This window comes from Urocitellus parryii, chromosome 3 (genome assembly GCF_045843805.1).
Source record: "Urocitellus parryii isolate mUroPar1 chromosome 3, mUroPar1.hap1, whole genome shotgun sequence".
Taxonomy (NCBI): Eukaryota; Metazoa; Chordata; class Mammalia; order Rodentia; family Sciuridae; genus Urocitellus; species Urocitellus parryii.
In genome coordinates, this window is record NC_135533.1 from 43,303,264 (window position 1) to 43,326,869 (window position 23,606).

At 32.4% G+C, this 23,606-nt stretch overlaps 1 non-coding gene across 1 annotated transcript; it reads right to left on the reverse strand.

The window, feature by feature from the left end:
- Nucleotides 1-17,614: 17,614 nt before the first annotated feature.
- On the reverse strand, nucleotides 17,615-17,723 carry LOC113198005 (U6 spliceosomal RNA). The gene has a single exon (XR_003302781.1). It is a non-coding gene; the product is annotated as a U6 spliceosomal RNA (small nuclear RNA).
- Between the last annotated feature and the right edge of the window lie 5,883 nt (nucleotides 17,724-23,606).

Below are 23,606 nucleotides of genomic sequence, written 5' to 3' on the forward strand. Positions count from 1 at the left end.
ACTAGAAAGGCAATATGTCAATCAATGGAAGGGAAACTGATGTGATACAGCAATTTGTATACGGGGTAAAAGCGGGAGTTCATAATCCACTTGATTCAAACCGTGTAATATGATGTATTAAGAACTATGTAATGTTATGAACGACCAATAAAATAAAAAAAAAAAAAAAAAAAGAAAGTATGTTGTGATCTGCCAGCTAAATTGGTCTTAGTTTTGTTTATATTTTTTCAGGACTTCACAAGCTACAATGGAGGATCCTACTACTAGTAATACTTTCAATTATTTGAGTGTTAATATATTTATATATGTAAGATTATATGTGGACATATGTTTGAATATGAACAAAATATATCAAACTTCACAAAGTTAGCAGCATGTCTTAGATACCTATAACAAGCTAATAGGAATGATTGCCATGCTATGAATTCTATAAAGTCAACAGCCTTTGGAAAACTATGAAATATGGAGAAATGGTGGATTCATGTTTTATATAGTAATCAGTGATACTGGAATGACATGTACACTCAGAGTTTTCTGGCTATTGACACTCTCCCCCTAGGTTTTAACAATTACTGATTCAGAAGTAATAAGAAAAAAACTTTAAATTCTACTATCTTAGAAAAATGACAAACGGAAGAAGAAAAAATACTGTGATCCTTATAAAAGTAAAAAGTATATTACCATATTCTTATATTAAGTTCTTAATTTGGAATTGAATAGGAAAGATTAAATGATTAACTTGACATTGTCTAATATTTCTGTGGTTTAAATATAACTTTTACTTTACCATCTTTTTAAAAAACTTTTAAATTTTTAATTTATTTTGTAGTTGAGATTGAACCCAGAGGTACTTAGACATTGAAGAACATCTCAAACCAATTTTTTAATTTTTAATTTTTTTTTTTAATTTTGAGACAGGATTTTGTTAAACTGCTTAGGGCCACACTAAGTTACAGAGGCTGGCTTTGAACCTGCAGTCCTCCTACCTCAGCCTCACAAGCAGTTGAGATCATAGGTGTGTGCCACAGCTTCCGGCTACTTTACTATCTTCACAGAGGTCTGTGATGCCATCAGGAATCAAAACACATGTGTAATTGCAAATTTTCAGTTTAGATGATAGTCTTGACAGCTGTTATTCTGACATATATTTCCTGGAGTTTCTGAAAAGTATTCAGTTTCATTAATTTAGGGGATTTTAAAAAAATTATCTCTACCTTGTTGTCATGTGGTAAAAGATTAGGCAATAACAAATTGCAGGGGATTATATTTAAAGAGTCAGTCTTGAGCAGGTAAATTTTTGTATATAAATAAATTTAACTGAAATAACTGGGTTATATTTCAGGACTGTGTTGCCACCTCTTTGATGTTAGACTTGGTATTGTCAGTTGCTCTGGTTTGGGATTGTGGAGTTTATGATATAGAGTAGATGGTTAGCCAACCTGCAGTGGACATCCAGCATGATCATAAGTAAATCTTTGTTTTTAAGCCACTGAGTTATAAAAACAGCAACAGCAAAACATATTCAATTTTGACTTACACATAGCTTCAGCCTTGTATGTTTAAGATCAAAGGTATGACTATATTATAATAATAAATGTATTAATTCCTCCTTATTTTTAGAGGTATATACATTCAATGAGAAAATAAAAATTGATACTATCAAAGGAATCAGTTTCCATCACTTTTAAACAACTAACATAATTGATACTCAAATAAGTATCTTAAAAATAGTCAGAAATCTCAGTGATATTTTCTTTGTGAATTCAACTGGAATTGCTAATTAGAAATATTGAAATTAATAGTGTATCATATTGAAAGATGTAGAACAAGTCTGTCACATTTGTAATTATCACATTTATGTATATTTTTGTGGTAAGTAATTAATTTTAAGAGTGCTTTTGTACTACATGAAGATCAAAACTACTTATGAATGACTGTGATTAAGTACATTTGTGAAAATTTAGAGATCACAAATATTTTTTGAAATTGGTCTTTATCTGTAACACAAGGCAGTTTGAGAATAAAGAAAGTTTACTTAGAAGGTTAGCAAAGAAAAAAATTATAGCAGTCTTCTTTTTAGAAACTACATATACATTTTTAAGACTCCTTAAAGAGTCAATCTAGAATTATATACACATTTAATGTTTTTCAAAAATGAAGGCATAATGATTTTCATTACATAAGGAAAAGAGTCTTTTTTTATACAAAGAAAAGCAGAAAAATTCCAGTGACTGTAAAATGTTTAATGATATTCTTTAGGCAGAAGGAATATGATAACAGATGAGAAAATTAAATATATGCAAAAACAGAAGGGTAAAAAGGTCAAATGTGAGTAGATAAGTTTTACAGTTTAAGGAATTGGTAGCATATGCAAATATGTAAAAATCATACAGTGATGAATGATAAAGCAGGGAAGAAAGGTCATAGAAGTATACTTTATAAAATTATTATGCTACATGTAGAGTGGTTTAATATTATTAGAAGATAAACTGTGATAAGATATCCATCCAATCCAAACTAGCCACAATTTTTAAAAAATATTGTAGTCAAAAGATGAATTCATTAAAAAATATGTAGCTTTTTCAAAAGAATAGAGGAAAAGAGAAAAGTTCAAAGAAGTGGGAAGATGAACAGAAAATAAGCAAAATAATTGTAGTTTCAAATGCAAAAATATCAATGATTATGTTAAATGTAAATCATATTAAATGTATCTCAACACTCTAGTTTTATTAAAAGATAGAAAATGTTTACATTATATACAAGAGCAAGAACTGATTCTATATTGTCTTTATAAAACATTCCCTTAGAATAAAGAGAAATCAGTTAAAAGCAAGAAAATTGAAAAAAAAATACATCAGGCACATACTAATTAAAATTAGTTATGTTAATATTCATGAGGTACATTCCAAGCAAGAAATATTACCAAGAATAACCAGTAGTATTGCATAATGATATAGTATTGTTTAATGCAGAAGACCTCTGCAATGGTTTGAGGTATCCCTCCAGAAGCTCATGTTGGACAATGTAGGAGGTGAATTAATTAGATCATGAGAACTGTAACTTAATCAGTAGATAAATCCATTTGATGAATTAATAATTTGAATTGAGTAGTAAGTACTAACTGTCACAAGTGGGATGTGGTTAGAGGAAGTAGTTCACTGTGGGGGCAACTCCTTGGGGGATTATATTTTGTCCCTGGATGCTCTTTCTCTCTGCTTCTTTGAGGCCATGAGCTGAGTAGCTTTCCTCTACCATGCCATTCCACCCTGATGTTCTGTCTCACCTGGAGTCATCTGACCATGGACTGAAAACTATGAACCATGAGTCCCAAATAAATTTTTCTCCTCTAAGTTGTTCTTCTCAGGTATTTTGATTTCAGTAAAAAAAAAGACTTATACAATATCCAACCATAAATATATGTTTATTAGCAAGAAATGTTTAAAATATATTAACTAAAACATAGAATTGAAAATACAGACAAACTGTGATTTTAGTTTTCAAATTTTTTTTTTCAGTAATTGATAGAACAAGCCCACAACAATATCAGTACATATACAGAAATCTTTAAATCACTCTCACCCAACGTACCATATCTGACATTAGTGAACACTATACCCAGCAATAGCAGAAGATATTTTTCTTTTCCCAAAGGGCATACAAAATATTCACCAGTGCTATAGTGTATATATCCCCCCAAACTCTGAACTAAATGCTTGTTCCCCAGCGTGGCTGTTGGAATTTTTTAAGAGGTGGGACCTAGTGAGAAGTCTTTGGGTCATTAAGCCACTGAAAGGGAGTATAGGACCTCAAACATCTCCTCTTCCTCTCTTTTACTTTTCATCTTGAGGTGAGCAGTTTTATTCAGCCATGCTGCTTCATCACAAGTCCCAAATCAACAAAGCCAATCATAGAATGAAACCTTAAAAACTGTGAGCAAAAATAAACCTTTGCCTTGTATAAGTTGATTATCTGTTATTTGATATGGTGATGGAAAACTAACATAACCATGATAGAGCATATTATGAGTCAAATCATAAATCTCAACAAATTTACAAAGATCAAAATATCACAGGTATATTCTGTGACAACAATGAAATTAATCTTGAAATTAATGAAAAGGTATCTGGAAAATCAATATTTGGAAACCAAACAACATTATTTTTAGCCATATGTCAAAGGAATTACAAGGTAAATTAAAGAACAAATTCAATTAAAAGAAGAAGAAAACAGAATGCTTTAAATTTGTGGGATGCTTCTGAAGCAGCTACATAAAAGGAGCACGTAAATAGTGTTTAGAGGGACAGTTATAACTTATATGTTTAGTGCTTATATCTTTTAAGAAGAACTGTCTCAGAGGAACAGTTTATGATTTTATCTTAACCCACTTTTGTCACATCATCCCAAATGTGAAACACTTATAAAAACTTAAATGGGGCAAGAAATAAACTGCTTATGTTAACTTTGAAATGATTATACTTTGAAAGCTCTCTTCTTTTGAAAAAAGTAATAAATGAATGATAAGAGTATTTGAAAATATATTTTCATATATACATGGAAATAAATAAAAATATATATTTAACATATATGGGAAAAAATAAAATTAAGAGTTCTAAATTATGATTTCCAATTTCTTAATGCACCTGTTTCAACTTGGTTGAAATATTCACAGAATTGAAATTTGGGGACCTAATGAGTTAAAAAACTGCATGAAAAAGGCACAAAGGAAAACTGAAGAAAGAAATGATTAGCAAATATCAATAAAACAAGTAGCAAGAAAGTGAAAAATCAATGAAATTAAGATTACTAAATCTATAGTCAGAATGATCAAGGAAATAGAAAACACAAAAATATTAGAAAAAAATGAAGCATTATTATTAAAGATTATACAGACATTAAATGGATTATAAGGAAACAATATCACCAATTTTATACCAATAAATTTGATTTATAGATGAAATTTATAAATTCATTAAAAAATATAAACTGCTAAAGCTCATTCAAGAATAAATATGCAGTATCTATAGCCCTCCACCTATTAAAGATATGTTGCTAAATGCCTTCAAAAAGCAAACAAATTTCAGATTTAGCTGGCTTCACTTGTTCAGCATAGTGTTAAAAGTTCTATCCAGTGTAATAAAAACAAGAAAGGGGACTAAGAACCATATAGATTGGCGGGGGGGGGGGAGGTTGATAAAAGTATTTATTTGCAATTATATTCTACATTTAAATTCCCAGAGAATCTGAAAATAAAAAAAAAACTTTACCAGATAAATGAGTTTGTCAACAAGATAAATGAGATAAACATAAAAATAAATTTTATTTGTATATACTAGCAATGAACATGTGGGTCAAAATTTAAAATACTATCTCAGAAATGAAATGCTTGAAATACTTATAAGTGAAAACATGTATGGGATTTGTATGCAGTAAACTACAAAATAATGAGTCATAAAAATTTGCAATAAACATTTGTACATTGAAATATTCATCATGGCAATTCTCATAAAATAGGTATATGGGTTTAATGCAATCTTACCAATATCTCAGAAAGACCTTTTTGGTAGCTATAGACAAAATTTCTCTAGAATTCATATGGAAAGGCAGAGGAACTAGAAGAGCTATAAAATGGGAGGACTCATTTACCTTATTTAAAGATTCACTATATTGTTGCTCTAGTCCATGCGTAGTATTGGTGTAGGGATAAATACATAGATCAGTGGAAACAATGAGAGAACTCAAAAATAGACCCACACCAATATGCCTGGCCTTTGTCAAAGGTAAAAAAGGGTTTTCAAAAATGGTGATTGAACAATTGTATATCTGTTGACCAAAAAGTATGACCTTTGATCCGATTCTCACACTTTGTATGGAAATGAATTCAGAATGGATCATGGACTTAAACATATAAAATATAACCATAAACTTTATATAAAAATGTAGGAGAAAGTCTTTAGTCTCTAGGGTTAGAAAAAAGAGTTCTTAGATTTGATAACAAAAGAATGGTTTATTAAAGGAAAATTTGACAAATTAAACTTATCAAAAGTTCTTTATCTTGACTGTATCAATGTCATTATCCTGGGTATTTTACATGGGGAAGATCAGGTAGAGGGTAAATGAGATTTCTCTGTTTTATTTTTTTCAACTGCATGTTAATTCACAATGACATTAGAAGTTTAAATAAACAATGTATACATATTTTAAAAATTACTAGAGCAAAACACACTTCACTCTTCTGAAAGTACAAGTACTGAAGAATAGTTTACTTTTTCCAACATAATATTAATTTTAGAGAGCTTCATTCAATAGTGTTATGTCTTTGAAATAGCTTAACTATTCTGCATACTTGTAAAGCCAGTCGCTATTATATATGTACAAAATTTTATTTATCTAAAGACATGAAAATTTTTAGCAAAAATAGAACTCTAAAACATGATGTACTTATTTTTCTAAACAATAGGTGGCATCTGAGCTTCACAAATAAAATTGATGATTCATGACTCATGTATCAGGAATAATATTTTTCAAATTAATTTAAAAATTAATTTATATATTATTTATCATAGTTTATAGGTATTGATCAAGTAATACTTTTTTCTAAAATTAACATTGGAGAGTTTTCTCCTTTTTGTGAAAAATATGAAGATAAACTACCGATTTCATAATGTAGTTTTATGTCCTTCTGAATATATTATAATTTATACATTATAGAAGAATACTCTTTTCTTCTCAAGCCTATATTAGATGTATTAACTAAAATTGAGTAAATTGTAATTGCATATGAAATGTTCATTTTCCAATTTTACTTAATATTATTGAGATGTATAAAAAATCAAATGTAAGTATGGAATATATGAATGAAATGTAACTTTATTTTCTAATAAAACTTACATTATTTGAATTGCACTTTTTTTTGTTGTTGTTCTGGGGATTGATTCCAGGAGCTCTTTACCATTGAACTACATCCTCAGTCCTTTTTAGTTTTTATTTTGAGACAGAGTTGTGTTGGATCTCACTAATTACTGAGACTGACCTTGAATTTGTAATCCTCTTACTTCAGCCTCCACAGTCTCTGGGATTAAAGGTCTGTACCAGTGGACCAGGCAAAACTTACATTATTTGGAAGTATAGCATTTGTACTATGAAGATTGAGTATTTTCAACCAGAATTTCAAACTTATGGGGATTATTTAGGCCTGAAGAATTACCCTAGGCAAGACTAATCGATATCTATTATTTTCAGGTGTTCAGTACCTATTTATCCGAGTTTAAAAAACAAACAAACAAAAAAAATAACAACAACAATGAGAGAGAGAGAGAGCGCGGAGAGCGCTAGATCCTTCTGTGTAATTTCTCTAATTTGTAAGACCATAAACTCTCATACATGTTTAGAGATGTTGACTTAATTCTTTCCTAAGAGCCACTGGGCTATATTGGTTCTGAATATGTTTGTATTTATGTTGTCATTCTGTCATGGTTCTCATCAGCACATGAACCTTCAGGAAAAGGCCATGAAAAAAGCCAACTACCAGTCTTGGAAAAGCCTGAACCCTGACTAAATGACTGGTAGGAGCAATCCAATTTTTCATTTAGAGAATTGAGTTGAATTCATGTCCTGCCATTTCTGAGCTCTGAAATCACTTAAGTTTTTAACTCTGAGACTCAGTTTCATTTACAATGTGATCTGCTTCCAGAATTGATTTAAGTTAAATAATAGATGGATAAGCTACTCTATAACAGGGTTTTTACTTCTGTCTTTAATTACTAGAAAATAAGATTTTGAAATTAATTTCAATTTATAAGTTCAAGCTATAATTAAAGGATTACTCAATATAAATCTACAGTAATATGTAGCCAGCCATTGTAAAAAGAAATTAATAAAAAGAAGAAAGGAAAGAAAATGAACTAAAAGCTTGAAGAAAATCTATTTTCACTGAAAGTTAATGTTCAGGGTAGAAGTATGATTTTGTCACAGTCTCATCCTGCTTGATCAAGGTATTACTGTAAGATCTTTGAACTGAAAGTTTGGAAAAACAGAAGCTGCTGTGAAGAGGGCTTATTTTCACTGGAGAATGTGATGACAGACGTCAGGAAATATGAACAATGTTGGAGGGGCTCTGGCAGTCTGGAAAGTGTGTAGAGGGTGGAGAGCAGCTATTTATACTGAATCAAGAGTGTGAATGCCTGGTTGAAAGCCTAAACTTGAACATCATCTCGCAGCAACATACTATTATATCATAGTCACATACTATCACATATTTAATAATTTTATAAGAATATATCTTATATATGTAAGAACATCTTTTTGAGTAGTAATGCTTTATTTTTTGGGTCCCTTAGGGTGTCTAGTAGTATAATATATAACCTGATTATGTAGTACTCAGTAAATAATGATTTAAATTAGCTTTTCTATCTGTAAAAATAAATCTTTGTACTATACATATAGATTATAAGATAGTTTTATTTAAATTTGAAGCACATATTTTATTTCAGTTTCTGTTTCTATATGCTTCAAAGATATAATGTATCTAAATCTCCTTAATCAATAGTTTTATATATATATATATATAACATAACATTATAATAGAAAGATAGGGAGGGCCTTAGTTATATTTTCTATTTTGAAATGGCTGAAATATTTAAAATACATTTGTAGATCCAAGTCTGGGTAAAAAGTGTTTTGCCTAAGATCCTGAATCTACAATTAGCATATAAGGGAAAAATTCCTTTAGAAGTGGAGGTAACATGACCACTTATTTGAGGAATCTCTCAGACTTCACTATCAATTTGACTTATAGGGAATTCAGGGTAAATTTTAGAAGCCTTAGTCATGCCTCAACAACTTTTGTTTTCCTTTTACTTACAAGTTTATTCTCTTTACAAATTCTCAAAGCATTTAAAAATGTTTTAATCTATCCAGATTTTTAAAAATAAATAAGCTGTAGTGTTGTATTTTAAGTTTGGATTCCATACCAAAGGAGTTCTATAACTCTTCTGGTGCACCGACTATAACTAAACTTTTTACTGAGGAGAATACAGTTGGGTATAGTCCGAGAAGGGGAATAGCTGGGTCAAATGGTGGTTCCATTCCCAGCTTTCCAAGGAATCTCCATATTGCTTTCCAAATTGGCTGCATTAATTTGCAGTCCCATCAGCAATGTATGAGTGTACTTTTTCCCTGCATCCTCACCAGCACTTGTTGTTGTTTGACTTCATAATGACTGCCAATCTTACTGGAGTGAGATGGTATCTTAGAGTAGTTTTAATTTGCATTTCTCTTATTGCTAGAGATGGTGAGCATTTTTTCATGTATTTGTTGATTGATTGTATATCCTCTTCTGAGAAGTGTCTGTTCAGGTCCTTGGCCCATTTGTTGATTGGGTTATTTTTGTTGTTGTTGTTGTTTTAACTTTTTGAGTTCTTTGTATACTCTAGAGATTAGAGCTCTATTTGATGGGTGAGGGGTAAAAATTTGTTCCCAGGATGTAGGCTCCCTATTTACCTCACATATTATTTCTCTTGCTGAGAAAAAACTTTTTAGTTTGAATTCATCCCATTTGTTGATTCTTGGTTTTAACTCTTGTGCTATAGGTGTCTTATTAAGGAATTTGGGGCCTGCCCCCATGTGATGGAGATTAGGGCCAACTTTTTCTTCTATTAGACGCAGAGTCTCTGGTTTGAGTCCTATCTCCTTGATCCATTTTGAGTTTACTTTGTGCATGGTGAGAGACAGTGATTCAAAAGACCTAAAAAGAGCATACTACAGGGACACAGCCACATCAATGTTTATAGCTGCACAATTCACAATAGCTAGACTGTGGAACCAACCTAGATACCCTTCAATAGATGAATGGATAAAAAAAAATGTGGCATTTATACACAATGGAAATTACTCAGCACTAAAAAATAACAAGATCATGGCATTTGCAGGGAAATGGATGGCATTAGAGCAGATTATGCTAAGTGAAGTTAGCCACTAAAAAACAAATGCCGAATGTCTTCTCTGATGTAAGGGGGGTGACTCAAAATGGGATACGGAGGAAGAGCATGAGAAGAAGATTACCACTAAATAGGGAAGAGAGGTGGGAGGGCAAAGGAGGGTGAAGGGGAATTGCACGGAAGATGGAAGGAGACCCTCATCGTTATATAGAATACATGTATGATGTTGTGAGGGGAGAAAAAAATAGAAGTGTGTCACATTAGATTGGGTAGAGAGAAGTGATGGGAGGGGAGGGGAGAGGAAGGGGGATAGGAAGGGCAGCAGAATAAAATAGACATTATTATGGCTCTATGTATATATGTGACTGCATGACCAATGTGATTCTGCAACCTGTACAATCAAAAAAAAATGAGAAATTATACCCCATTTGATTCAAATGTATGATATGACAAGATCATTATACTGTCATATGTAACTAATAAAAAAATAATACAGTTGGAAAAATGTATAGTATTGGGGTTGCTTTTAATGTGTTTTTCTTCTCAGCCAATTACTTTTGTGGTTTCTATAACTAACTGGTAACCTGAAGTTAAACTTTCTGAATTTAGAAGAATATGGTCTTGGTGTTCTGTGCTGAAACATTTCATCACCGAACTGGAAGTCAGCAAATTCCATCAATATTCCATTCCACTGCTTAGTATGAAGCAGAACTTTATACCTCCACATATACACTCATGGGGAAAGGCATTAAAAAGGATAGCAAGTACATGGTCTGTTGCTTTTTATTTATGTAAACATGGTTCTCATCTTGTCTGCACTGGGTAGGAATGAAGGAGCACATTCCAAGCATTGTTACAGTTCACTTATGTGTAGAAAATGGTTTCGGTGAACAAATTTAAACAGGAGGGAAATATGCTTAGATTTTTGTGTAAAGAGCAAATGCTGCCTTCATATTTCTTTTTGCTTACCAGCACTGCTGAGCTCAGCATAACCTGTTGGTCCTGTAAACTGTCTCATAAATCTCCAGTCCTATTGCATATTGAAAATAACAGTGATGTGACAGACATATCAGCTGCAGGAATGATTGTTCATGGAAAATGATATAATGCTAAGATTAATTTTATTGGCATTAGTGAACATCCTATATTGTAGAAAGTTTTAAGAGATCTCATTATTAATGTTCCCCATTAATCTTGGTAACATAGAAGCTAATCCTTTAACTGCTGAATTATGGCTGCTTTAATGGTAGTGGGTAGTATAGTGAGTTGTCTTTCTGATTGGTTCTTTTGGGATGGGCACTGTTTATAGAGAATTTCACCTACAAGTGTAGCTTGAGAAAACTAAATTACTATATGAATGAAAAGATTAAAAACACATGTAATGTGTAAAATGTCCAATATCCATTATAAAAATCAGAGTTCTAGAAGGAAATAAAATTAAACTCAGATAATATATGAGACTTTAATAAAGATGGGATTCAGTGAAGAATGGCAGGATTAAGAAAATCAACATGGAACTTGAGGAATTCAGAGACTAGGAACATTTAGATGCTATTACTAGTCCAATGAGAGATGGAGTCTTTTTAGATGAAGCATGCAGGACAGGAATTGTAGTAACGGAGAGATGAAAATACTGCCAGGAAACACTTTTTAGATAGTGGTGAATAGACAAACATATTTCTCCTTGCACTTTCTGATGTACTCATGTCTCCAATTGGCTGAAATAGGATTCATGATTGTGAAGCATAGGGCAGGGCACAGAATAGCCAAAACAAACCTGGAACAGGTAGATAGACAAAAGGTAAATGATCAGCAAATTCCTTTATGAAAATTTTGGTAATGGCTATTTCCAGTTAATTACCAATTACAATCTTAATTGTAAGGCATCCCCATTTAACAATACTTGAAGGGGCACATTGAATCAGAAAGTGCTGTAGTTCAGCAGCTTCTTGTCTGCAGATTTATAGTGGGGACTAGATGCTTCTAGTAAGTGGGCTTGTGGGTGCCTCAATGTCAAATATACATTTGCATATCTTAATGTACATGGAAGACATGAAGCCCAGGAGAAGAAATTCTTTGACCTTCATGCACCAATTGGTTTCAGACAATTTAATGGTTAAAGAACTGCTCTAGTAAAATGACAGTTTGTGGAGATAAGGGAGAAAACAGTCTGTCAACTCAGCAATAAAGCCTGAGTTAGCAGGGATGAATAAGTTACAACAATTTGGATAATTCTGAACAATTTTACTACTTGTCACCTCATTACTTGGGAAATTTTCCTGGAACAGTGTTGTGTTGTTGGTGATGATATTAGAACCAGAGAAAGTAGTTTCCCTTTCAGGAGCAGGAGTGCCTCTCTAAAAATTGCCTGAAACTTACTTCTGAAAACCCACGTTGGTTTATTTGGGGTGACAAATCAAAGGGCCATTATCACTAATCACTAGAATATTTTACATTTCAAGCAACATAGCCCCTTTCCTGTTTATGTCAGATGTATCAGAAGACTCATTATATTTTCAAAAGAAATAACGTAGATTTTATATTATTAACTACCTCTTTGTGATCTGAAAGGTAACATTGCTTTTGTCAACTTCGATGATGTGAATTTTCAAGGCTTCACTTGAAATCAGATCCTCTAGTATTGTAGCAAAGATGATGGTTGACAGTGAAATTGCAGGATTGGACTAGCCCTTTGGAGCTCAATTATCACTATATGGGACAGTTAAATAAATACTGTTTTAATGAAGGTCCACTCATAACTTGAGGGTCTGTAACAAGGCTGCAATTCCCATAGCCTAGCAATTGGGTGACTGGAGCACTGAGATTTGAATACTAATGTTACTGTATCTGCATTTACCACCTGGTGGAGCTCACATACTAAAGTTACAGCTTAAGAAATAAACACATAGTTCAGTATGTTTATAAATGAATGATGTTTAAAAGGATAACCTATGAAATTATTGTGTGTGTATTCTCCCTAGTTTTCTTGGTTCCCAGATTAAGTAAGTTACTGGGCATAGTGTTATCTTGCCTGAAGAATTGGGAAAGGTGGAAGGCAGAAGAAACTGAACCCCAAAGCTGTATTTTTCTTAAACCTTTTTAAGAGGAAATATCAGAGTGTGAAGGCTGTTGACCACAGTGAGATAGGAAAACTTCCCAAAGTTTGTAAAGAGGGCAGTTGTATGTATATTCTAGGAATGATTCATATTTTTTTTTCTTTTTGGTATTCCAGAGAGGCACTAGTCCCTTTAAATTGGGATTCCTATTCTTCCTAAAGGTTCCTGTGTCCTAGGTGCAGCATCAGTAGAGGACAGAAGAACAGGTAAACTGAAATGATTGTGATTACAGATTGCCAATAACTGAAGGCTTAGCTTTGTGGCCTCTCAGAGGGGGAAGGAGTACCAAAGTGATTGGTTGAATTTACTATCAGCATGATCAAAGGGGGTCCAGAGTTTTAATTAAATTTATTTTTATTTAAGGTGTCAAAAATTTCTTATATTGCTGTGTGTATAGACTGAGCTTCCTTACCAATGACTACTATTACAATGGGGGCTTTCACTTCCCTCAAATCATTTTTAATTAGAATGTGGTTAAAAACTTTAGGTAATATGTATAGGACATCATCTTTTTTTTTTTTCTAGTCCAAATTGAATTCCTCTTTTTTTCCCCTATAAATCACAGGAATCCTCTTGACATTGTTTAGGACCTTTGTTCAAAGTTCCTACATATGTATAAGCCAAATGATTTCATTAAGCAAATTCTTTAGTGATTCTTATGAAATCTTGTTTACTTAGTATGCTATGGAAGAATTCTGGGTATCTGCCCTATTTGTTTATTGGCTGTTCAGTCTATTCTATCTCTTAAATTCCTTAAGAAATTTTTACTTATGTGGCTGTAAAACCATGTAAAATATCATTAATGCTATTTCAACTTTTTTTTCAGGGACCTCTCTTCCCACTTTCCATGTCATACCTCTTTTTGCATTGCTTTCCAATCCTCATCTCACCCATGGCTCTTAATTATGTTTGCTCTGCATATTGTTTGAGTCTTCTCATTTTCCACTTGTTTGCATTGGGTATCCCAAGTTTAGCTTTTTTAAATCTAAGGTAAAAGATATAATAGAAATTTCCCCAGGCTTCATAACAAAACCCTTGACTGAATATAGCAAGACTCTTTTAACGACATTTAAAAACAAATCTTTATTTTTTATTTTTAAATTTGTTCTCACTAGTTATACATGACAGTAGAATGCATTTTGACATTGTATACAAATGGAGCACAACTTCTCCTTCCTCTGGCTGTACATGGTACAGAGTCACACTGGTAGTACAACATACATGTATATAGGGTAATAAGGTCCATCTCATTCCACTATCTTTCCGTTCCCTGCAGCCCCTCCACTCCCCTTACTCCCCTCTACATAATCCAAATTTACTTCATTCTTTCCTACCCCACCCTCCAAAATGGATCAGAATCCACTTATCAGATAAATTATTTGGCCTTTGGTTTTTTTTTTTTTTTTTTTGGAGGGGGATGTTGGCTTATTTTGATTAGCATGATATTATCCAGCTTCATCCATTTACTGGCAAATGCCAGAGTTTCATTCTTCTTTAAGGCTGAGTGATATTCTGTTGTGCATATATACCACATTTTCTTTATTCGTTCATCTGTTCAAGGGCATCTAGGTTGGTTCCATAGTTTAGCTATTGTGAATTGAGCTGCTATAAATATTGGTGTGGCTGTGTCACTATAGTATGCTGATTTTAAGTTCTTTGGGTGTAAGCCAAGGAATGGAATTTTTTTCAGGTCTTTAATTCTTTCTTTCTTTCTTTCTTTCTTTTTAGTCATATATGACAACAGAATGAATTTTGACATATAATACATACATGGAATGTACATACATCAATCATATTGTCAATTCTATTCTGCTGCCCTTCCTATCCTCCTTACTCCTCTCCTCCTCTCCCATCCTTTCTCTCTATCCAATCTAATGTGACACACTATTTTTTTCCTTTTTCTCATCACAGCATCATATATGTATTCTGTATCATAATGAGGTTCTCCTTCCATCTTCCGTGCAACTCCCCTTCTCCCTGTTTTTCCCTCCCACCTCTCTTCCCTATTTAGTGGTAGTCTTCTTCTCATGCTCTTCTTCCCTATCCCATTTTGAGTCACCCCCAAGGAATGGAATTTTGACTGGCTCCTTTTCCTCCATCTCTTCATTCCCTTGCTTAATTCAGAGAAGGTGATGAACATAGGGAAAGTTTTTTATTTTTTATTTTTTAGTTTGGGAACTGCCTGATAACTGGTAGCCTATAGAAAAACAGATGAGCTCGAAAAGGCTTCCTGTCTGGATAGACACAACCCCTAGGTGACCTTTGCTGTCGCATACAGCTTTATAAGTGGAATCAAGTGGAAAATGAACTGGGTTTATTCTCTACTTAGCCCCTCAGTCAAGTACATTTGTGCCCAAACTCTGGCAAGTTCTATTGAATAGCCCTATTTCTCTCTTCTTTGGTGAGAAAAGTTCATTCTTAATGTGGGCATTGAGCATTAGTACTTGTTTATTCTTCTTATTATGACCTTTTGATTTAATAAGCTATATGTCATCCCCACTAGGAAGTGTACTAACATTTTCTCTATACAACATGACTTGACTCCTTGTTGTGTCAGCCTGGGATGTCTACAAATTGAAGAGAATCTGGGGAATAATGTCCCCAGCTTTTTGCAACCTCCAAATTCACTTTTAATGTGTAGGTTATTTTGTATCATCACCTCCATCAATTGTTTTATTCTCTATTGGAATAAATAAGTTTTGGAATATGATTTTTATTCCTCTTCCCTTAGTCATAGCAACCAAAAATCTCTCTAGATAATTGCCAGTTGTTGAATGGAGGCAAAAAAAAAAAAAAATCACCTCCGGTTTAGATTTCTAAAGGAACATGGTAGTTAATGTGCACATATTAAAACATGTAAAGTTTTATATTGCTTCATTTCTTTATCATGGTTACATGGAGAACCATTTAGCATTCAAAAAAGTGCTTTTGGTGGTATTCTCTTAGCTTTTACAGAAAGTATCTTGGGGAAGGATCTTTTAAGAGGACAATCTTTAGATTAAACAAAAATACTTACAAAAATATCATTTATTCATGTGTATTTTCTATGTGAATATGTTTGTATGTAAATTTATTGTTCTATTTTATCTGAGCAATTCAAATGAATTAGTGGAGCTTAGTTTAGAGAACAAGACTGAAGAGGCGGTGCTTTAGTTTTTCAGCACACACACACATACAAAGATAAAATTGTAGTAAAATTCAAAATGTCAGCATTTTGAAATAGTTTGTTCAAATATAGGGAAATCAAATTTCCTCCAAAGTAATATTTTAAAAGATGTGCTCAAGCAGCTTTTCCTGTGTTAGAAGACAATAAACTTTATAGCTAACACATTTAATTTGCTAATAAAAGCTATTTATTCTTAAGAATTTCTAAAAGGCATACTATAAAAAAGTACTTAGTTATTTCCCAAAAGGCTTTATTCCAAAAGATAAGCAAACTCAAATTTAAGCCTCCTTTATGACTGTGTTAAGTACATCTATTACATTACTTTTTGCTATAAAATCTCTTCAAATAGAAAGTAGCAAAAATTAAATCTGTGTTCTGCATGCCAAATCTTCACAATATTTCCCAGCTGTGTTGGCATTTTAAGCTAGGCTCTTACTCTTTAGAGTCAGTGTAATGAGCTATAATTGATGGTGGCAATGATGATGAAACATGAAGTGAGTGTTCTCATGTAAGCTTATTCAAAGGAGTTTTGAGCAATCACTTATGTCAGTCTTTTAAGTTTTTATAGTGAATGAACAAAATTATATTAAAAAAATCCCCACTTTGAACCTGATTTTTTTTTTTTTTTTTTTTTTTTTGCTGGCCATTAGATCAGTTTTTTTTTTTCTTTGTTGTTTAGGGGTTAAGAGTGCATTTATTTTCCAAAACTCTAGCTTCCTACATTCAATTATTTTTTCTTTAAAATAATTATAATAAAGTAGCCATGAGAAGAAAATTTATAAATTAAGCACAGGATTAGTAGATATTCTTCCTTGGTTCTTTCAGGAGTTGGTGTAATTTTGCTGTGGATATTCAAACTAGCATTCGGCATTTGATATCAATCATTAACAAGTGGACTACTTATATAACACTGAATTCAATAATGGCTTGGTAAGTTATCTTCATATGTTCAATACTTAAGTATGCATATTAATAACTAGAGTTTAATATTTTAAGGCAATATTTATATACAACAAAATGTTTAAATCTTAAATGGTAAAAAGTAAATACAAAAGAACTTATATAGAAAATATGAAAAATTTGGTTAGGAATCACTGACTTGTCCAAACACAAAGTCCTAGAAAGATACTAAAATTCAAATATGCTAACTCAATACAAAAATAATTCCTCAAAGCATGGTGCTGTCTAGAATGAATATAATAAGGAATGATGGGAAAACTGATGTTACTGAAGGATTAGTTTCCTCTTCTGGTTAAATATCTTTGTAAATCTGTGGCCCTAGTGTTTATTGTCATTTATAGAACAGAAAGCCATAGTGTAGGAACACGAATAATTTGCTTCTAGGCTTACAGGTGTAAAGTAGTTCTGTTGGCACTTTTACTTCAGTTCTTCCAGACAAACTTCTGTCCACTCTTTCACTAATTTGCATGTCATCCTCATGCAAGGACCATGATAATCTTCTCTGTATTGTTCCAATTTTAGTTCATGTGCTGCTGAAGTGAGCACCACATTAAGTTTTAAGTTATAGTTATTAGTAGTTATTAATTGTATATAACAATGGATTTATCTCTGATATTTTCATATGTGCATATAACATACTTTGATTGTGCAACCCTTCCTGTTGCACTTTGTTAATCAGCTTTAAGTTGCAGTGACCAAAGTACCTGACATAAACAACTTAGAGGAGGAAATATTCATTTTGGTTCATGGTTTCAGAAGATTCAGTCTGTGGGCAGCCAGTTGTATTGCTCTGGGCCTGAGGTCAGGCAGAAAATTATGGCAGAAGAGTGTGGTAGACAAATATGCTTAGGTCATTTCAGCCAGGAAACAGAATGAGGAAGGAAGGGTATGTGTTTCTGCAAGCAAAATGCTCTCAGTTTCTGATCTTCCCTGAGTTTTTTAGGCTACATTAAATCATTGCTAGGCTCATATAGGTTCACACAGACCTAACCACAAACTCAGGAATCTGGGTTTCAAGTTCTGGTTGGAACCATTTGCACTGTAGTCCCAAGATGGCTCCTGGTTGGGTTCTGGCTCCTGGTTGCCCTATGTTGATAAATTGAGGGCAACATTTTTTTAGACCTGTTTAATGAGTCAAAGATGTTTAATGGTTTGGATAAAGTAGACAGCCAGTTTCTGGAATTTCTTCTCTTAGCATCAGGGAGAACCAGTATTCATATTACTTGCATCCTGGGTAGCTGAGGTAGGAGAAATGTAGCTTCACCTTGATCTGCCATATTGCCCACCTCTTCTACTTTATCTTTTTTTGTTCTGGGAATTGAACCCAAAAGCATTTTACCACTGAACTACATCCCCAGTTCTTTTTATATTTTATTTTGAGACAGGTGTTGCAGAGCAGCTGAGAGGCTCACTTAGTTGTTGAGGCTGGCCTTGAATTTGCAACCATCCTGCTTCAGCCTCATGAGTTGCTAGGATCACAGCTGTGCTACACTGGGCCTGGAAAATTACACTTTTCCTATGTTGTCAACTTGAGCTGAAACTATTAGCTACAGCTATTTTTTTTTTATTTTTCCAAGATATTTTTGTTTGATAATGGCTACTTTTATGCTCCATTATCTCTTATTATGATACTACCATACATTGATAAATAACGTAGTTAGAAACTGAGTAGTTAGTGCAAAAAATTATGATACTTTACTAATTATGGTCAGTTATTCATCTGTTGCTCAATACCTAAATGTCCAGTAAACATTTGATTAAAATCAACATTTATACATGAGGACTGATCATTATTAATTAATTTAATGTGCCACTTCTCTTATATACAATAGAAAAATATTAAAATAATTAAAAATATTAAAATATAATAGAAAAATAAAAAATAAAATATAAATAAAATCAACATTTATACGAGTTCTGATCATTTATTAATTAATTTAATGTGCCACTTTTCTTATATACAATATAAAAATATTAAAATATGGGAGATACTAAGCTGTCAATTTGAGTTTACATAATGGGAACATGTAAAAACAAAGAAAAGACTAATACAAAGAGAACCCTCATGGACATTTTGAGAAAAAACAAGATGTACTCTGCATCATCCAGTGTCAATAAATAGACAGTAAACAACAAATAGCAAACATTTACTGAGCCCTTTCATTGTGATAAGAATTTACTTTTGTTGTTTGCATCACTAGAACTAAAGTACACAACAAGAATAACTTAAAGGAGAAAAAATTCGTTTCAAGCTTTTAGTTCCAGAGCTTTAATCTGTCTTCAGGGAAACCATAACAGAAAAATTTCCAAGAAAACAAAACAAAACAGGATAACTTCATTCCTCCTAAAGTTCATAAATTATCAGCAATTGTCTAACCCAGAGAATAAGCATAGAATTTTAAGTCTAAAGAGAAAATGTCAGCTCACTTTTAGAGGCAAGTCAGTTATAACTTATGCCGATTTCTCAGCACAAACTCCAAAATTCAGGAGGGTTTGGAATGATGTATAGAAAATAGTTGTCAATCAATATTGCTATATCCAGCAAAGCTGTCTTTCAAAATTGAAGAGAAATAAAAACCTTCCAAGGCAAGCAGAAACTAAAAGAATTCATGAGTACTAAGTCAGCATTATAGACAATATATGGAAATACTATACACCCCCAAAATCAAAATCAAACTCAAGAGTTCAGGAGTGAACAAATGTCATTCTAGGATTAGTTAAGCAAATGTGAAAGAAGACCAAATTAAATATTAGAAAGAAATCAAGAAGGCAGGAATTGATAAAAATTTCTCTATATTTACATTGTAAATGCTCTTAACTCTCTGATTAAAAGGCAGAGGCCAGCAGAATGAATTTTAAAATAAAACCTAACTATATGTTGCTTGCAAAATGCAAAGACAGCTGAAAGTGAAAAGATGGAAATTGGTATTCTATGAAATGGAACTCCAAAACAAGCAAGAGTAGCTACTATCATCTGACAAAGCAGACTTCAAAGCAAAATTGATAAGAAGAGACAAATAAGGTCACTTTATACTGGTAAAAAGTGAGTGATCTAACAAGAAAATATAATGATTTTAAATATTAATGCTCCTAATGTTGGTGCACTGGTTACACAAAAGAGACACTACTTGAATTAAGGCCTCAGATAGACCCCTGTACAATAATACTGGGTGATTTCAGCAATAAATAGGTCATTCAGACATAAACTCAGCAAAGACTTTTCAGACTAAAAAATATATGAAATTTATTAACCAATATCTATAGAATATTTTATCCAACAACAGATAAAACCACTTTCTTCTCAGCTGCTCACAGAATCTTCTCCAAAACAGAACATACTTTAGACCACAAAGCAACTTATAGAATATACAAAAAAGTATAATTCCTTGCATCTTGTCAGATCATGAGGATTTATATTATAAATCAACACTAAGAAAAATAAACCCACATAGAAACTATATCACTATGGAGGTTCCTCAAAAGATGAGGCATGGAAGCACTATATGACCCAGCTATACCACTCTTGGTACCTGTCCTAAAGAATTAAAGTCAGCACACTGTAGTATTATATGCATACCTGTGTTTATAGCAGCTCAATTTACAATAGCCAAATTAGGGAACCAGTTTAAGTGTCCATCAATGGATTAATGGATAAAGAATGTGAGATAGATATATACACAATGGCATTTTATTCAGCCATAAAGAAGACTGAAATTATGTCATTTGTAGGAAAAAGAATGGAACTTGAGAACATTCTGTGAAGTGAAATTAGCAAAAATCAGGTGATTAGGGGTTGTATTTTTTTTCTCACTTATGTGGAAGAAAGGTGGGAGAAGGATCTCATGAATATTGGAGGAAGATCAGTAGAGTAGACAAAAGGAACTAGGGGTAAGGAATAGAGGAGAGAAAGGGGAAATACTAGGGAGTTACATTGGCCAAATTATATTGTTATAGTCTGTGAAGGTACATATATGTAACAACAAATTCCAGTATTATAAACAATTACAATGTACCAGTAAAAAACATGAAAAAAATATAAATCCATCAAATGGATTAATTCACTGATTAGGTTCTGGTTCTTATAATTTAGTCATTTTGACTCTTGATTTAACAAAGGAGCTTTTGGGGGACACCTCATATGTAAACCATAATGCTATATACAAAAAAAGGAATTTATTAATTTATGACTTAGTGTAAAGAAATAATATAAATAAAAGTTATTGAATTAGAAAATAAATCCAGGCATAATAGCCTAGAAAAGAGAAGTTAGTCAAAGTTGCAGAGCTTTAACAGACAAAGTCCAACAACATTAGGTAAATGAGATGATTTGTGTGGATTCCACCTTAAAGAAAAAGTGATATTGTTTGTAAACTGTATTTTACATGATTATTATAATGATAATGAACATATTTTTTAATTCAAAATTTTTTTGTAATTAATTTAAGCATAATTGCAATTGTCAGGATATTTGATTTGGGCAGAAGATACAGAAATTGTTTATGTGATATTTATTTTTTAGAAGGCATTGCATTATTTCTTAGAATTTACTACCATATGGAGGAGACATTGATGGTTATCATCATTCTGTGATTAAAGTTGATTTCCTGTCACCTTAGTGTCTATTTTTTTTAATTTGAACACACACACACACACAAAGTATGTTCACTGTTTTTGGCATAGAATATTTTGAGTTTATACATTGATAGAGTTTTATAATCAACATTCCACCTGGATATAGAACAATTGCAGTATACCAGAGAATTAGCAAATACTGACCCTTTGCATCAGAACCTTCCCCCATCCTTAGCAACTACTGATTTATTCTTCATTTAATGATTTTGTTTGTATTTTTACAGAACATAATATTAATAGAAATATATAGTGTGTAAACTTTTGAGACTTCTTTCACTCACAAAATGCCTTTAAGTTTCAATTTGTCACTATAGTAAGATTTAATTCATTTTTATTGATGAATAGAATCCCCCTGTATGGATGTACCACAGTTTGCTTGTCCATTAATTCATTGATATATATTTGGATTATTTACAATTTTAGGGAATTGTAAATATTGTTGTTGTAAACATTCATGTGTGTGGTAGGAATTTTCTATGAAAAGAATAGTTCAGAGAATGAAAGGATGAACTACTGACTAGGAGAAAATATTGCAAAGCACATTGTATCCAGAATATAGAAAGCTGACTCTTGAATTAGAAACAGTTTGCCTGAAGCATAGAAAAGAATATTAGGGGAAATCGTTGGTAATTTTGTAAAACCAGCAGGATTTTGTTTGTTCTGAATTGAAACAAAAGTAGGAACATTAATATATGGTTATATTAGTAAAGTAAAATAATATAGAACCTGGAAGGATGCCTAAATATGGACAGGCTAGATGCTGGTAGATATATATCTATGAAAAAATAGGAGTAAGATATTTAATTCAGAGTTTTATCCTGGAAAGTAAGAGGTCACTGCATACATAGGGACGCTGCACATATTTAAAATATGAGCATGTCTGATGATAAGCACTGGCATTTGAAGAGCTTTAGATGTGGAAAGCCAGGTCACAGGAGTGATCAACCAAAATGCCGTTATTCATAAAATATGAGGGCCGCATGATTTCCTGCTTGTCTTAAGATCTAACACATATTAATGGGGACCAGAGAAATGAACGGAAATTTGAGCAGTGTTAAATCATAAATCAACTGGAGCTCACACATGTAGTTGACAATAAAGGCTTTGGGAAACAGCATAAAAGAATCTGTAGGGGGCGGTGGTTAAAGAGAAAGTGTTTATGAAGGATCTAGAGAAAAAGACATCTAGGTGGTTAAAAAAAAAGTAAAAGAAATGAAAATGTGCAATTGGCAGATTATGGCTGGGGTATTTCAGGAGATGGCAGTGTCATTTCTGTGTGCTGTCCCAAGGACAGAAATAGTTGCTTCAAGGTTACTGGCAGCTGTACATGCAGATCTAAACTTATGTTACTTTTGGAAATAACTGTCTTCAAGAAATTTAATTCTGATGATCACATTTTTTCCAGATGTTTCATGAAATTAATCTATGTTCATTTCTTGCTCTTTTTACCCTTTTATACTTTTAGAAACTGTCATGTGAAACACATGCAGCAGAGACTTCAAGGAGGATAGTATTTCCCTTTAAGAAATTTTGTTATCATTACAGATATCAAACAACTCATGTATATCAGACAATGTCTAGTAAAATAAAAATGGTGGCAAGTAATAGACAACGAAATTTAATAAGCATCTATCTATGCTGTTATGGGGCTGAGTACTTTGTAAATTTGAGATATAATTTCCAAAGTAAAATGTGTTCCAGTGGAAATTAATGATAGAATGAAGCAATTATCTGTAATGTTCTGTAGCTTAAATTACAAATCAATTAACTTTAAAATAATTGAATAGAAAAATAATT